General features: G+C 41.0%; 1 long non-coding RNA gene across 1 annotated transcript in view; it reads left to right on the top strand.

The window, feature by feature from the left end:
• The window catches only part of LOC133772011 (uncharacterized), a 75,604-nt gene continuing 58,633 nt past the window's right edge, over positions 1-16,971 (top strand). Inside the window, exon 1 of the long non-coding RNA XR_009867669.1 lies at positions 1-84. This is a non-coding gene — a long non-coding RNA (uncharacterized LOC133772011). The remainder of the gene's footprint in view (positions 85-16,971) is intronic.

Genomic DNA, 16,971 nt, shown 5'->3' on the forward strand with positions numbered 1-16,971 from the left:
CCCAGGTGATGCGCAGGCGCGAGGAGAGCGCACGCCCACGGTACCGCGGCCATGGCGGCGTCCCGAGAGTCCGTTACTTAGAAGGTAATGGAGCCCCAGCCCCAGTCTTGCTGAGCGGTTATTGTGCTTTGCGGTTGTTCCCGCTCTGCGGTGAGCGCACCCTTGGTCTGTGCGGCCCAGCGGCCCGCGTGGCCCATGGCTGCGAAGCGAGCGAGCGGTTATACCTTAGAATTTGGTGCCGGTCCTGGCAGGGCGCTCCCTTGTCCTGACGATGGCTGAACCTGAAGTGAGGGGGCTTTAGTACTGCAGGGGACCCTCCGTGTGTCCCGTCGGTGTCGCTAGCACTCTGAGCAAGGCTGAGGCTGGGGAGGCTTCCTCGGGACGGAAACCCTGATGCAGCCCAGCAGGTAGCCCGGGCTGCACACCATGCGTGCCGCCCTCAGGTGCATCCTGTTTGACCTATGGATGCGGTGCAGCGGAGGAGAAGTGCAGCACTCAGGTTTAGTGCGGATGGAGAAGTGCAGCACTCAGGTTTAGTGCGGATGGGTGTCAGTGATGTGAGCAGCTTGGCTGTAGTCCCCAGGCCGGTGTCAAGTCACGGTTGCCTTGCGTACATGCAGGGTTTCGGCAAACATCTTTTGTGCATGAGATTTACAATAAAGGAGGTTGTACATTGTATGGTTTGTGACTTCTGTGCTACTCACCTGTTACATCAGCGCCACTGACTGCACACCAATGTGTGTGTATGTGAACATGCAGATTTTCTTTTCTTTTTTTTTTTTTTTTTGGCTGTGTGAGAATAGTGGGGTGGTTGTATCTGAAAGTGTGTTGTATTTGCGGGTATTCTGGTCCCATAGGAATTCAGGGAATGGGTTTGATATTGCCTTTAATTAGGGTGTTTTTTGTTTCAAGCAAAAAAAAAAGATTGTTTTATTAGAGCAAATTTATGCTTTTCAAGGACTACTTAGAAAGCACTGTAGTTAGCTTTATCAAGTAGTTGTATATGCCTGTGGCTTCTGAATCCAGTTTCCTGTAAATGCATACTCTGAGAGACAAGAGTGATGATGCAAGTGGTTGGTTCCATGCCACCTGTGTCGAGACTTGGATTGCGTTTCTGGCTCCATCTTTGTCCACCAATCTTCTGTAGAACTGTCCATGCTCTTTCTTTGTGGCCTTAGGTTGAATTCTCGTAGGAAAAAACCTAGTGACAAGTGAATGTAAGCTTGTTTTGGAAGCAGAAGGAACAGTAGAGGAATGGGGATCTGAGCAGGGAAAGCAAAAGAATCCCAAATGTGTGAGTGAGCAGCAAATTTCCTCTTTAAGTAATTAGGGTTGATTTCAGCTGGGAAACTCTGGTAGCCAGTGCAGGAGATGGGCCTCAGACTTATCCCAACCACAGAATGAGAAAGCTACCGAAGTAATCTACCTGCCCCTGCCCATCACTGGTGGAGAGCAGCAGGAAATCAAGAATGAAGAGTTAGTTGTCTGGTCCTTTCCTCCTTTCCTGTTCAGGCAGCTTGAGCTCAGAGGCATTTGTGCTCAGATCCCTCAGGAAAGAGGTATGGAAGCTGACAGAATGAAGGTGGCCAGCACACCTACAGTGATACAGCTGGGAGAGACACAGGTTTCTGTGATGGAATGCAGGTGTGCTTGAGGTGGGTCAGAGAATCTGCCTTCCTATCTCTTGCCACCTCTGTGTTCACTGGCATTAGGTTGCTAGCTTGTAGTTGGTATACTGGGATATTTAAATCAAGTAGACATCACCAATCTTTATATATAACAAGACTGTTATATCTCCAGGAGGAATATTACTAAACAGACTGCATGACATGGGCGCACACACAGACACACACAGAGCTGCATTTGGACACAAAGTATACTTTTAGGTTTGTTGCCAGCTGACAGCAGCTTATCAAAGGATAGCTTTATTTGTGTGTGTGTGTATATGTGACAAGGAAACAGGGGGCTGCCTTGCAATAAACATCCAACATGTACAACATGAGGAGCTGGAGGCACTTCCTGTTTCAGCAGCATACACCCTAGTACATTGTATATTCCAAATCTGACTTGCAGCTTTCCTCGTTATTGGTGTTCTGGCCTCCTGTGAGTACAGTGTTGCAAGATGAACCTTCCTCAGAATGCTCTGAAAAACAGCCCATGAGGGATGAACTCCTTCAGAGTCTCTGCTCCTGTTCCTGTGTCCCCCTCTTGAAGAAATCCTACTCTCTGGTTACAAAACCTGAGACCTCGCACCTATTCTTGAGGAGTAGGAGAGGAAGGCCAATTTTTTCTGTTACTCTCTCCAGATGCATGGGATGGGAGCATCCTCCTGTTGAGGGACACACTTTAATGCTACAAGATTAAGTCAGCAGGAGCAGTTCATAGACCCTTAGTAACATGAGAAGGCATTTGGAAGTGTGCCTATGAATGTGTAAGAGCTTAGATATAAGAGTCATGAGGATATCTGTTGATTGGTAAGGGCAGGCTCAGCAGTTTCTTCACTTGGGTGTGGTGTACCTAAGGATTAGCACTCATTTTTTAAAAGATTTATTTATTTACTTAAAAGTCAGAGTTACTTGCCAAATTAATTTCCTTTGGGTAAATCCCAAGGAGTGGGATGGCTGGGTTGTATGGTAGGGTTATGTTCAGGTTTCTGAGGAATCTCCAGACTGACTTCCATAGTGGCGTAACCAGTTTGCATTCCCATGGACAGTGGGTTAGTGTCCCTTTTCCCCCACATCCTCGCCAGCATCTGTTGTTGGTAGATTTCTGAATGTGAGCCATTCTCACCGGGGTGAGGTGAAACCTTATTGTGGTTTTGATTTGCATTTCTCTGATTGCTAGTGATCTTGAACATTTTTTCATGTGTCTGTTGGCCATTTGGATTTCCTCTTTCGAAAAATGTCCATTGAGGTCCTAGGCCCATCTCTTAAGTGGGTTGTTTGTTTTGTTGTTGTGGATTTTCTTGATTTCTTTGTAGATTCTGGTTATCAACCCTTTATCTGTAGTATAGTTTGCAAATATTTTTTCCCATTCTGTCGGTTGCCTATTTACTTTTCTGACTGTTTCTTTTGAAGTACAGAAACTTCTCAATTTGTTGCAATCCCAAATGTTAATTTTGTTTTTGACTACCTGTGCTTCTGGGGTCTTTTTCAAGAAGTCTTTGCCTGTACCTATATTTTGCAGGGTTTCTCCAATGCTCTCTAATAATTTGATTGTTTAGGGTCGTAGATTTAAGTCTTTAATCCATGTTGAGTGAATTTTTGTGTAAGGTGAAAGGTATGGGTCTTGCTTCAAGCTTCTGCACGTGGAAATCCAATTTTCCCAGCACCATTTATTGAATAGGCTGTCCTTATTCCAGGGATTAGTTTTGGATCTTTGATCAAATTTAAGTTGGCTGTAGATGTTTGGATTGATTTCTGGTGTTTTTATTCTGTTCCATTGGTCTATCCATCTGTTTCTGTACCAGTACCATGCTGTTTTGATAACTACTGCCCTGTAGTATGTCCTGAAATCTGGTATTGTGATGCCTCCAGCTTTGTTTTTGTTGTACAAGATTGCTTTGGCTACTCGAGGTCTCCTGTGTCTCCATATGAATTTCAGCATTATTTTTTCCAGATCTGAGAAGAATGTCTTTGGTATCTTGATTGGTATTGCATTGAATGTCTAATTGCTTTTGGGAGAATAGACATTTTGATGATATTCTTCCAATCCATGAGCATGGAAGATTTCTCCATTTTTTGGTATCCTCTTCTATTTCTTTCTTTAAGGTTTTGTAGTTTTCATCGTAGAGATCTTTAACGTCCTTGGTTAAGTTTATTCCAAGGTATTTGATTGTTTTTGTAGCTATTGTGAATGGGATTGATCTTAGAAGTTCTTCCTCAGCCGTGGCATTGCCTGTGTATACAAAGGCTGTTGATTTTTGTGCATTGATTTTATATCCTGCTACTTTGCCAAACTTCGATGAGTTCCAGCAGTCTCTTAGTAGAGTTCTTTGGGTCCTCTAAATAAAGAATCATCATCTGCAAAGAGGGATAGTTTGAGTTCTTCCTTCCCAATTTGTATCCCTTTAATTTCTTTTTCTTGCCTAATAGCTCTGGCTAAAACTTCCAGAACTATATTGAATAGCAGTGGTGAGAGTGGGCATCCCTGTCTGGTACCAGATCTCAGCGGGAATGCTTCCAACTTTTCCCCATTCAATAGGATGTTGGCCGTGGGTTTTTCATATATTGCTTTGATTGTATTGAGGAATGTTCCTTCCATACCCAGTTTGCTTAGAGTTTTCATCATGAAAGGGTGTTGTATTTTATCAAATGCTTTCTCTGCGTCTATTGAGAGAATCATATGGTTTTTCTTCTGCAGTCTGTTAATGTAGTGTATCACGTTGATTGTTTTGCGAACGTTGAACCATCCCTGCATACCAGGGATAAATCCCACTTGGTCTGGGTGGATGATCTTTCTGATGTGTTGTTGCATTCTATTGGCCAGAATTTTATTGAGGATTTTTGCATCTATGTTCATCAGGGATATTGGTCTGTAATTCTCTTTCAATGCTGCATCTTTTTCCGGCTTAGGAATTAAGGTGATGCTGGTTTCATAGAAAGAATTTGGGAGGATTCCCTCTTTTTCAATTGTTTTGAATAGTTTCAGAAGAATTGGAGTTAGTTCTTCTCTAAATGTCTGGTAGAACTCAGCAGTGAATCCATCCGGTCCTGGGCTTTTCTTTGTTGGGAGGGCCTTTATTACTGTTTCAATTTCTGTGTCAGTTATTGGTCTGTTTAGGTTTTCTATGTCTTCCTGGCTCAATTTAGGTAGGTTATATGTGTCCAAGAATCTGTCCATTTCTGATAGATTTTCCTGTTTGCTGGCATACAAGTCTTTGTAGTAATTTCTGATGATTCTTTTTATTTCTGTGGTGTCTGTTGTTACGTTTCCATTTTCATCTCTGATCTTATTGATTTGGGTCTTTTCTTTTTTTAGTTAGTTGGGCCAATGGGGTGTCAATTTTGTTTATTTTTTCAAAAAACCAGCTCCTGGTTTGGCTGATTTTTTGTAATTTTTTTTGGATTCAATCCTGTTGATTTCTTCTTTGATTTTAATTATTTCTCTTCTCCTACTAGATTTGGGTTTGGTTTGCTGCAGATTTTCTAGATCCTTGAGATGACTTGAAAGCTCATCTATTTGGTGCCTTTCCAATTTCTTGATGTAGGCACCTATTGATATAAACTTTCCTCTTAACACTGCTTTTATTGTATCCCATAGGTTTTGGTATGTTGTGCTTTTATTCTCATTTACTTCCAGAAAATTTTTGATTTCTCTTTTAATTTGTTCTATGACCCATTGTTCATTCAGGAGCATGTTGTTCAATCTCCATGTGTTTGCACGTGCTCTAGGGATTCCTGAGTTGCTAATTTCCAACTTCATTCCCCTGTGGTCTGAGAAGCTGCATGGTATGATTCTAATTCTTTTGAATTTGCTGAGACTTGCTTTATGGCCTAGTATGTGGTCAATCCTAGAGAAGGTTCCATGTACTGCTGAGAAGAATGTAAAGTCTTTAGATGTAGGATGAAATGTTCTGTAGATATCTGTTAGATCCATTTGGGCTATAGTGTCATTTAAATCTACTGTCTCCTTATTGATCTTCTGTTGATCTGTCTATTTCTGAGGGTGGGGTATTGAAGTCCCCCAGTACTATTGTATTGGTGTCTAAGTCTCCCTTTAAGTCCCTTAACAAGTCTTTTAAATAAACCTGTGCCCTGTAATTAGGTGCATATGCATTGATAATCGTTATATCTTCCTGTTGAATGGATCCCCTAATATTATATAGTGCCCCCTTTGTCTCTCCTAACAGTTTTTGTGGCAAAGTTTATGTTGTCCGATATTAAGATGGCTACGCCCGCTCTTTTTTCATTTCTGTTGGCATGGTATATCTTTTTCCAGCCTTTCACTTTCAGTCTGTATGCATCATTGTTGGAAAGATGTGTTTCTTGCAGCAAATAGATGGGTTTTGTTCCTTAACCCAATCAGCCAGTTGGTGTCTTTTAACTGGACAGTTCAGGCCATTAACATTCAATGTGACTATTGAGGAAGAGTAACTTTGCCCTGTCATTTGCCAAAGATTTTTTCTAATATATGGTTTGAGATTCCTGTGATCTTTTGCTGTGAGGTTTCCTTCCTTTATCTTCTTTCATATTGGTGACTGTGTTTCTGTGTTTCTGTGTGTAACACATCTTTAAGCATCTTTTGCAGGGCTGGACGAGTGGTGACAAATTCTTTCAATTTCTGTTTGCTGTGAAAGGTCTTTATTTCACCTTCATTCACAAATGAGAGCTTTGCAGGATATAATAGTCTGGGCTGGCAGTTTTTCTCTCTTAGTACCTGGGCTACATCTCGCCATTCTCTCCTAGCTTGTAGGGTTTCTGATGAGAAGTCAGCTGTGAGTCTAATTGGAGATCCTTTGAGAGTAATCTGACGTTTCTCTCTTGTACATTTTAGGATCTTTTCTTTGTGTTTCACTGTGGTGAGTTTGATTATGACGTGTCGTGGTGAGGATCTCTTTTGGTCATGTTTATTAGGGGTTCTATGAGCTTCCTGTACTAGGATGTCTCTGTCCTTCTCCAAACCTGAGAAATTTTCTGCTAGTATCTCACTGAAAAGGCCTTCTAATCCTTTCTCCCTCTCCATGCCTCAGGAACTCCTAGAACCCGAATGTTGGGTTTTTTAATAGTATCCTGTAGATTCCTGACAGTATTTTTTCAGATTTCTGATTTCTTCTTCTTTTCTTTGGTTTGCCTGTTTCCTTTCCTGTTCTCTGTCTCCTAATTCCGATATTCTCTCTTCTGCTTCACCCCTTCTATTTTTAAGGCTCTCTAATGTGCTTGTCATTTGATCTATTGAGTTCTTCATTTCATTATGGTTTCTTGTCACTATCACAGTTTCATGTTCTACTAGTTTCATTTCATTTTGATTCCTCCTTAGTATTTCATTTTCACAAGAGAGATTTTCTATCTTGTCCGTTAAGGATTTCTGTAGTTCAAGAATTTTTGAGAACTTCTTAATGTTCTTATCAATTTTTTGAGATCCGCTTCTTGCATTTCCTCTATCTCTTCATCTTCATAATCTTGAATTGAGGTGTCTTGTTCATTTGGGGGCATCATAGTGTCTTCCTTTCTCTTGTTACCTCGGTTTCTACGTTTGTTGTTTGGCATGTTGGAGATAATTTATGTGTTTTGTTTTGTTTTTTTTTGGCTGTGGTGTTTTTTCTCATTATACTATGCCTCTAAGTGGGCTGTCTGCTTTGATGGATCCTTAGAGGCTGTGATGGGTGTGGCCAGAGAGCTCTGCTTCATTCTTCAGGTTTAAGGCTGTACAAAAAGTGACTCACCCAGATTGTTCTCTCCCTTGCTCCTTGCTGGATCTCTCTCTCTCTCTCTCTCTCTCTCTCTCTCTCTCTCTCTCTCTCTCTCTCTTTTTGACTCAGTTGGGAAGTAATTCTGCACAGCTGAGTGGAATTGAGGGTAGTTGAAATCTGGCCTCTGTGAGTATTCGTTTGATCTATCCCTGGGACCACACAAAGAGTTTATGCAGCCCTCAATGTGTTCTCAAGTTTCGGGATAGTCCCAAAGTTACTGAGTTTGTGTACTTGTTGCCGCTTTACATATGTAAAATGGCTTCTGCTCTTTGTTTTGCTCGGCTTTGTTAGGTGAGTGGAGAGAGAGTCTAGTGTCCGTGCTGGTTCCCCTGATTTATTCGTGATCTTTGGCCAGTGGGGCCTCAGGCCTCTGCCTTTCCCCACCAATGTCTCGGGTTTCTGAGGTTTTTGTCTTACCTCCCGTTCCTGCGCCGGTGAGATTCTGCAGCTTGGCTCCTGCAGCTGGGCTTCCACACGGTGGGCTCCCTGTAGGTCCACTGTGTCACATCCACTAGATCCAAAAGCGTTTCCTCTGCAGTTTTTTTCTTGAGTCTTTTCCTGAGGCTACAGTAATTCCACTTTTATGAAACTATATTTTCCCAGACTATCGGTGCACGTCCTCACTATCTTGGCTCCTCCCCCCGGTGGTGGACTTTAGATCATAAGGTCATGTTCCCAACGGCCTCTCAATGGGAAATTACTAAGGAAATGCACAACTAAACATCTGGAAGAGGAGCCCTGAGGCAAACAGTTTGAGTATTGGGAGGGAAAGGGCTACATACTGTTATAAGGGAAATAACTCATTCCTGTCCACTCTCCTTACAAAATAACCCTAGTGGTCATATCCAGAACCGTTCCTGTACAAAAGAGAGAAAAGTATCCAGGTGAAAGTCTGGCAGGTAGACAGACTCCACTAACATGCCTTCAGAAAATAATTACAAATATCTACTGATCTTTACTGATACTTCCACAGGATTGATAGAAGCTTTTCCAACTCAGACAGAAAAGGTATGTGTCCAAAGCCCTGTTAAAGGAAATATATTACTGGTTTTGGCCTGCCAAGGTCCCCCCAGTGTGATAATGGGCCCTCATGGTGTATAAAATAACCAGTTTAGCTAACCAATGTAGCTAAATTTGTAGGGATCTCTTAACATCGCAATGCCTCTTGAATACTTCAGACATTAGGTAAAGCTGAAAAGACTATCCATAATCTTAAGAAAATTATGGATAATCTTTACCAAGAGACCTCAAAAACATATTGCATATTGCCCTCCTCAGGATGAAAATGGCACCTAAGGCTGCTTTAAAGATTAGTTCATTTGGAATGCTATACAGAAGACCCTGCCTCAATTCTGACATCCTCTTTGATCTAGAAACTAAAGATCAAAGAAAGAATAGTATTAATCCAGATCAGGTACAAAAGACTCTGATGGAGTTTTGTAGCAAAATTATCCCAGTGCCAGATTCCAAAAGTCACCTTCACCCTATCTCCCCAAGAGACCTAGTTTTACTAAAAACTTGGTGTGAAGGTTCTACCTTTGACTAATTGCAAACTAAATGGAAGGGACATTACCAGGTACTACTTAGCACTCCTACTGAAGTTTATTACAGGAAATCCAAGCTGTCGAGAATTAAAATTCTGAGGGTGATTCTGTGGTTCAGCAGGTTAAGCTAGGAAAGCAGTAGAAGATGGCCCAACTCCATAGGTCCCTGCACCCATGTTGGGAGACCCAGAAGAGGCTCCTGGCTTCTGGCTTCAGATCAGTGCAGCTCCGACCATTGAGGCCAGTTAGGGAGTGAAACGGCGGATGGAAGACCTCTCTCTCTCTCCCCCCCCCTCTGCCCCTCTCCTCTCTCCCTCTCTTCTCTCTGTGTAACTCTGACTTTCAAATAAACAGATTAAATAATAAATCTTTAAAACAAAATGGAACATCTAAATTTCATCTCAAATGCCAGTGGGACAATGAGCATTCCATTTAGAAATGCTCTCATACAGAAATCAACAAATAACAAATGCTGGCAAGGATGTGGGGGGAAAGGTACCCTAATCCACTGTTGGTGGGCATGTAAACTGGCACAGCCACTGTGGAAGACAAAATGGTATACTTAGAAATCTGAATATAGACCTATCTCATATGATCCAGCCACTCCACTCCTGGGAATTTACCCAAGCAAAATAAATCAGCATTTGAAAGAGTTATCTGTACCCTCATGTCCATTGCAGCTCAATTCACAATAGCTAAGATAAGGAATTAACCCAGATATCCATCATCTGTTGACTGGATTAAGAAAATATGATATGTATACACTAGGGAGTTCTGTGTTGTAAAAAAAAAAAGAAATACTATCTTTTGTAATAAGATGGACAAACCATTATACTTAGTGAAATAAGCCAGTCCCCAAAAGACAGACATTATATGTTTTCCCTGCTCCGAGGTAACTAATCGAGTACCTAAAATGTAATGTATTGCAGTAAAAAGGACATATTGAGATTCAAAGATTGTTTACAGCCCTTGTCTCTTCCATTGAGGAACAGTGTTTTCTTCTTGATACTATTTGTTGAACTCTTTTATTAGTGTAGGGTTAACTTTATGATCATTAAGTAAACTGAAAATAGATCTTTGTAAAAATTAAGAGTGGGAATGGGAGAAGGAAAAGGAAGAAGGGAACATGGGAAGGAAGAAGGATAGGGTGGAAAGTATCACTATGTTTCTGAATCTGTATATATGAAATACATGAAACTTGTAAAAAAATAAGATTTTAAAAATTTTCTAAAAATGCAAGTTGAAAATATTTATGGCTACACACACTTTGAAAAAAACTATTAAACCTCCAGAGATTAAGAAATAAATATGTATTTATATATACTAGAAATAAAGATGCTTTCATATGTATATTAAGATATTGTTACCTATAGATAAGTGTACATAAAATATGTTAATAAATATGTAACACCAATTAATAAATAATAATGCCAGATTTTAATGTATTCCTAAAGCAGTGTTAAAAATACAATAATTTCAAAAACTTGTACCTGAATCTCAGGTCTTTAAATAAGATAAAATGACATAATGTTATAAAATGTACAAAACATGGAAACCACCAAAAATATTAAAATATAATTTAAATTGGATAAACAAAAGATGATCCAATTTAGAAGCAACTTCAGGTCTACTGTACATATAAATCAAAGATCTGAGAAAAGGATGTACACTTCTATTTTCTCATTTTATGCTTTTCTTTTTTTTTTTTTTTTGACAGGCAGAGTGGACAGTGAGAGAGAGAGACAGAGAGAAAGGTCTTCCTTTTGCCGTTGGTTCACCCTCCAATGGCCGCTGCGGTAGCGCGCTGCGGCCGGCGCACCGCGCTGATCCGATGGCAGGAGCCAGGTGTTTATCCTGGTCTCCCATGGGGTGCAGGGCCCAAGGGCTTGGGCCATCCTCCACTGCACTCCCAGGCCACAGCAGAGAGCTGGCCTGGAAGAGGGGCAACCGGGACAGGATCGGTGCCCCGACCGGGACTAGAACCCGGTGTGCCGGCGCCGCTAGGCGGAGGATTAGCCTATTGAGCCGCGGCGCCGGCCCATTTTATGCTTTTCTTAAACCTCATGGCTTCCGAGTTTAAAAGGCATTGTTACTGGAATATACTGAACAAATAGCATTCTTAAATGGTCCGGAGATCAAACACAAGATTTTGTGCCCCTGTACCTCTGCTTAGCACTTCCATCATAGGTTTGTTGAGAAAGGAAGTTAGAGCAAATAACACAGGCAATGACAACTCAAGTAGACTGTAATCTAGAGTTCATCCTCAAAGTAAAATTTGATTTATAGTTCCTTCCTGATTGTTTTCCTTTCTTCTTAATATGTGATTCAATGTGTGTTATCTACTTATGTATCAGAAAGCATCAGATACAAAATTACTTTCCCAGATAGAGAATGATGACAGGAAACAAGGAGCACAGGTCACTAGTACTGCCATGTGCTCCTTCTCTTTTAAGGCACCTTTCCACCTTAATCAGTGGTTTTTGCCCTCTGAGGAATGTCCTATTCCCAGACATGTGGGGTTCTCCACGATGATTCTACTCTCTCCTGCTGCTTCCATTCAAGTACAAACAATGGGGGCTGACATTTAGCCCAGTGGTTAAGATGCCTCTTGGGATTTCCACGACCCACATTGGAGTGTCTGGTTTCAAGTACAGCTCCACTCATGATTCTACATTCCTGTTCATGTGTGTCCTGGAAGGGAGCAAGTAATGGCTCAATTTTGGGTTCCCTGCCACCCAAGTAGGAGACCTAGACTGAGCTGCCAGCTCCCAGGATTGGCTTGGTCCAGCCACAGTTGTTACAAAGCATCTGGGGAGTAATCCAGCAGAAGGGAGCACTCTGTCTTACAAAAAAATAAAGTAACGTAAAATAAAATGGAAAAAGGAAAATGTTACTGTAAAGATGGCTTTGATTTAGCTCCCACATTTTAAATAATTGATTTTCAAACATCAGTATTTCAATTATTAATGGCAAATCAACATGTAACTCATGTTACGTGAGCAAGAAAGATTGGCTTATAAGTTGATACCCCAAAGTCAATAGTGACTGGCCTCAAACAATAGTAACTTGCCCACTCTAAACCAAAGCTTTTTTAAAAATTTTATTAATATAAAGAGAACATATTTCATGTTTTTCATAGGTACAGTTCTAAGATAATCTCCCTCCTTTCTATCCTCCCAATCCCCCCTTTGTTATTTTTTATTTTTATTTAATGAATATAAATTTCCAAAGTACAGCTTATGGATTACAAAGGCTTCCCCCCCTCAACTCCCCCCCACACCCGCAACCCTCCCCTTTCCCACTCGCTCTCCCCTTCCATTCCCATCAAGATTCATTTTCAATTCTCTTTATATACAGAAAATCAGTTTAGTATATATAAAGATTTCAACAGTTTGCTCTCACATAGCAACACAAAGTGAAAAAATACTGTTGGAGTACTAGTTATAGCATTAAATAACAGTGCACATCACATTAATGACAGAGATTCTGCAAGATATTTTTTTTTAAAAAAGATTGACCCTCTTTGTTATTTTTAAAATTTTTACAGAAACATAACTTAAATCTCTATAATCACAGGCTTAATGTACCACTAACAATTATATTCAGCAAGTAAAACAGAATAAATACCACAGTTCTACATTTGTTAAAACAAGATCTAAAAATAACAATCAAATCACAAGATGTCCATTTCATTCTTATGTTTTTGTATTCTATATTAACTACCACATACTAGAGAAAATAAGTGGTATTTGTCTTTTTGGAACTGGCTTATTTCATTAAGCATAATGGTTTCTAGTTGCATCTATTTTGTTGCTTTTTTTATGGCTGAGTAGTAGTCCATAGTGTTATATACCACATTTTCTTTATGCAATAATCAGTTAGTGGACATCTGGGTTGATTCTACAGCTTAGGTATTGTGAGCTTTGTGAAGCATCATGGAACTGAAAGAAGAAATACTTAGTATCTTTTAGTCTTGCATTCTACAACTTGGAACTCTCACATATATTGAAAGATAATCATACTTTTTCTTTCCTTTCCAATGATGCTTTTAGCCAGGGTAACTGAAATAATGATAAGTATATAAAGGAGATAGACTTATGAATATGATGGAGGAAATTTTTTAAGTGGACTGTATATAAATATCATGGTAGAAGCATAATTTTGAAAAAATTTCTTCTAGAGGCCAATAAAATGTCAGTTTCACTGTGCCCCAAAAAAGGTTCACTGGGGTGTCAGTGAACAGTAAAAAAAAAAAAAAGAATAAAACCAGTAGGACAAACCCTAAATGTTTACTTGATTATCACACAGTGCAGGATTAACATTCATGTTGCTTTCCCTATACAAAATAAACAACCCAAAACATTTTCAATAACCGTTATTATATTTGACATATTAAATCCTTGTTCCCTACCTCTACCCATAGCCAAGCTACTTCTCCAGGGACTGTGCTAAAGCCCTTTGTAGAATTAGAAACTTGGAAAACTTTTTTTTTTCTTTTTTCTTTTTTACAGGCAGAGTGGACAGTGAGAGAGAGAGACAGAGAGAAAGGTCTTCCTTTTGCCGTTGGGTCACCCTCCAATGGCCGCTGCGGTAGGCGTGCTGCGGCCGGCACACCACGCTGTTCCAATGGCAGGAGCCAGGTGCTTCTCCTGGTCTCCCATGGGGTGCAGGGCCCAAGGACTTGGGCCATCCTCCACTGCACTCCCTGGCCACAGCAGAGAGCTGGCCTGGAAGAGGGGCAACCGGGACAGGATCGGTGCCCCGACCGGGACTAGAACCCGGTGTGCCGGCACCGCAAGGCGGAGGATTAGCCTAGTGAGCTGCAGCGCTGGCCGGAAAACTTTTCAAAGGAAAGAGGGATTGAATGCCAGGTAGGATTTAGCCAAAGCTGTCATAGCTCTGGTTGTTACCCCTCATAATCCATCTTGCTGAATCAAAAAGTAAACTGTGAACAAACAGCTTAGGCAGCTTGCTTGAAGACACAGTCCTGTCTTTCTAGGAGGGATTAAATCATGGCTACAGTTTGTTGGAAAATGATAATTCACATAAAAATCATTAAATTCATGTGGCATCATTTGAATCAAAATGTTTTGAAACTTTTCATCTTTTAGTCACAGGAACAGAAATGCTGTAGTTTTTATACTGATATCACAGACCCTCTCCACAGTGTTTAAGAACATCGTCAAATTTTGTTGCATTTGCCAAAATACGGAAGATGTTTACTTTCAAACTTTTAAATAATAATGATTCTGACTGTGTCATTAAAGAAGAATCACAGCAATGTGAGATGCGGGGAAAAAAGGATTATTCTTTTTTTTTTTAAATTTTTAAAGGCTGAAGTCTTTATTTATTTATTTTTTGACAGGCAGAGTAGATAGAGAGAGACAGAGAGAAAGGTCTTCCTTTTTGCCGTTGGTTCACCCTCCAATGGCCGCTGCGGCCGGTGCATCTCGCTGATCCGAAGCCAGGAGCCAGGTGCTTCTCCTGGTCTCCCATGCGGATGCAGGGCCCAAGCCCTTGGGCCATCCTCCACTGCCTTCCCGGGCCACAGCAGAGAGCTGGCCTGGAAGAGGGGCAACCGGGATAGAATCCGGCGTCCCAACCGGGACTAGAACCCGGTGTGCAGGTGCCGCAAGCTGGAGGATTAGCCTGTTAAGCCACGGCGCCGGCCAAAAAAGGATTATTCTTAACATCAATTTCAAACACTGGGTTCCATAAAAGCCACTTTCATGCCCTGCTGCAACAGGCGAGACAGATCAGGAGTCTGAGAGCTTAAGCAAGAAGGGAAGAGTAAAGCTACCTATGAGATACATTTCAGGATAAAATGTTTTCCCATAGAGTGGAACATGCTCAATTTTCATTGTGGTAAATAGATCTAAATCTTGGAATACAATATCTCTTTAAATATATAAGCAATTCATCCTTTGTGTCACCAAGTATTGCAATTTCTGATACTCAAGGTACTTTTGATACTCAAGTAACCCTTGAATTAATATGAAGGGAGAAAAATTATTCAACAAACACTACAGGGTTGTCACATGTCAGGTACCATGGAGGGTGTTAGATAAACAGGATTGATAAAATGCTGTTCCTGTCTTCTTGAGCTTACAGTTAAGTAAGGAACACAAAAAGTAGAAACTAGACTATTTTATTTTAAAGACTAAGTCAGAGTTTCTTCCACGTCTCCTGTGAGGGTGCAGGAGCCCAAGGACTTGGGCTATCTTTTGCTTTCCCAGGCCATAGCAGAGAGCTGGATGGGAAGTGGAGCAGCTGGATCTTGAACCAGCACCCACATGGGATGCCTGCACTTCAGGCCACAACTTCGGGGCCCAAACAATAGACTATTAAGCTTGGTGATAAAGAGCACAGTGGAAGGGTAATCAAGTGCTGAATAAGTAGAACTGAATGGGATGTAGAGAAAAACCAACAACGAACTTCCTATACAATCTTTCATCGATCTTCAAATTTAATTGTCTCCTGCTCTTGAAGAAAATAGTGGGAAATGAAAAGACCCATGATTTTCTCAAACACTTGTATCTTTTATGTCACTTAGTGCCAAGGATAATCTAGTTAAGTAATTAAAATGTCTAGTCTCACTTATCAAAGAGTAACTTCCTTTAAAGTTAAAACTTCGGGGGCCAGCACTTTGGTGTAGTGGGTAAAGTTGCCGCCTGCAGTGCCTGCATCCCATATGGGCACCAGTTTGGGTCCTAGTTGCTCCACTTCTGATCCAACTCTCTGCTATGGCCTGGGAAAGCAGTAGAAAATGGCCCAAGTGCTTGGGCCCCTGCACCCACATGGGAAACCTGGAACAAGCTCCTGGCTCCCAGCTCCAGCCATTGCGACTAATTGGGGAGTGAACCAGCAGATGGAAGACCTCTTTCTCTATCTCTGCCTCTCCTTCTCTCTCTGTGTAACTCTTGACTTCCAAATAATAAATCTTTAAAAAAATATATTTTTGTCAAATTACTAGTGCTTCGAGGCTGAGAGATCTAGAATGGAGAAGGATATTTTCTTTTTCATTATTTGCTCACCTTGTACTTTCTTACCCACTCAACTCCTAACTCCACAAGTAAAGTTTCCTCTGTTTTGTTCAGGGAAGGAGATAGGCAAATAAAGCAGAAGGAAGCCTCAGGAAATGTCATAAGTCAACTGGTATAATTGGAAGGGCTTTTAATGTATTATAATTAGTGGAACACCAGTTACTTTCTAGAGACCTCAATATCAGGGAACATATTTACCATCCATCTATTGGTCTCTATTTACCATTCTCCAGCAAATGGAACCAGTGAATCCTGAAGAAAAAGCTAATTCTAGGACTGGAGTAGGAAAACACAAGATGGCCCTGATACATACTGTTGGATGAGAAAGTAAGAAAATGTACAAACAGGGCTGGCATGTGACATAGCAGGGAAAGTTGCTGCCAGCATCCCATAGGGCACTGGTTCATGTCCTGCCTGCTTCATCAAAATAAATACTGATCATAGGTTTTCCTTAACTATGTAAAATAGAAAACATGAGTCCATATGAATATAAATAAAAGAATAAAGTTTGATGAATAAGAAGATATTTACAAAGCCTCAATGTATATAAAATAGTAATTTCAAAAAAAATTCAAAGAAAAAGAAAACTTGTGCAAGTCTGACAAAACATCTTTTTTTTTTTAAAGATTTATTCTACTTATTTGAAAGACATAGTTACAGAGCGAGGTAGAGACAGAGAGAGGTCTTCCATCCGTTGGTTCACTCCCCAAATGGCCAGAGCTGGGCTGATCTGCAGCCATGAGCCAGGAGCTTCTTCCAGGTCTCCCACGTGAGTGCAGGGGCCCAAGGACTTGGGCCATCTTCCACGGCTTTCCCAGTCCATAGCAGGGAGCTGAATCAGAAGTGGAGCAGCTGGGACTGGAACCAGTGCCCATACGGGATGCCAGCATTGCAAGCCAGGGCTTTAACCCATTGTGCCACAGAGTCAGCCCCAAAACAACATCTTAATCAAGTGATTAGGTTGAACAAAATC

Source organism: Lepus europaeus, chromosome 12 (assembly GCF_033115175.1).
Source record: "Lepus europaeus isolate LE1 chromosome 12, mLepTim1.pri, whole genome shotgun sequence".
NCBI lineage: Eukaryota > Metazoa > Chordata > Mammalia > Lagomorpha > Leporidae > Lepus > Lepus europaeus.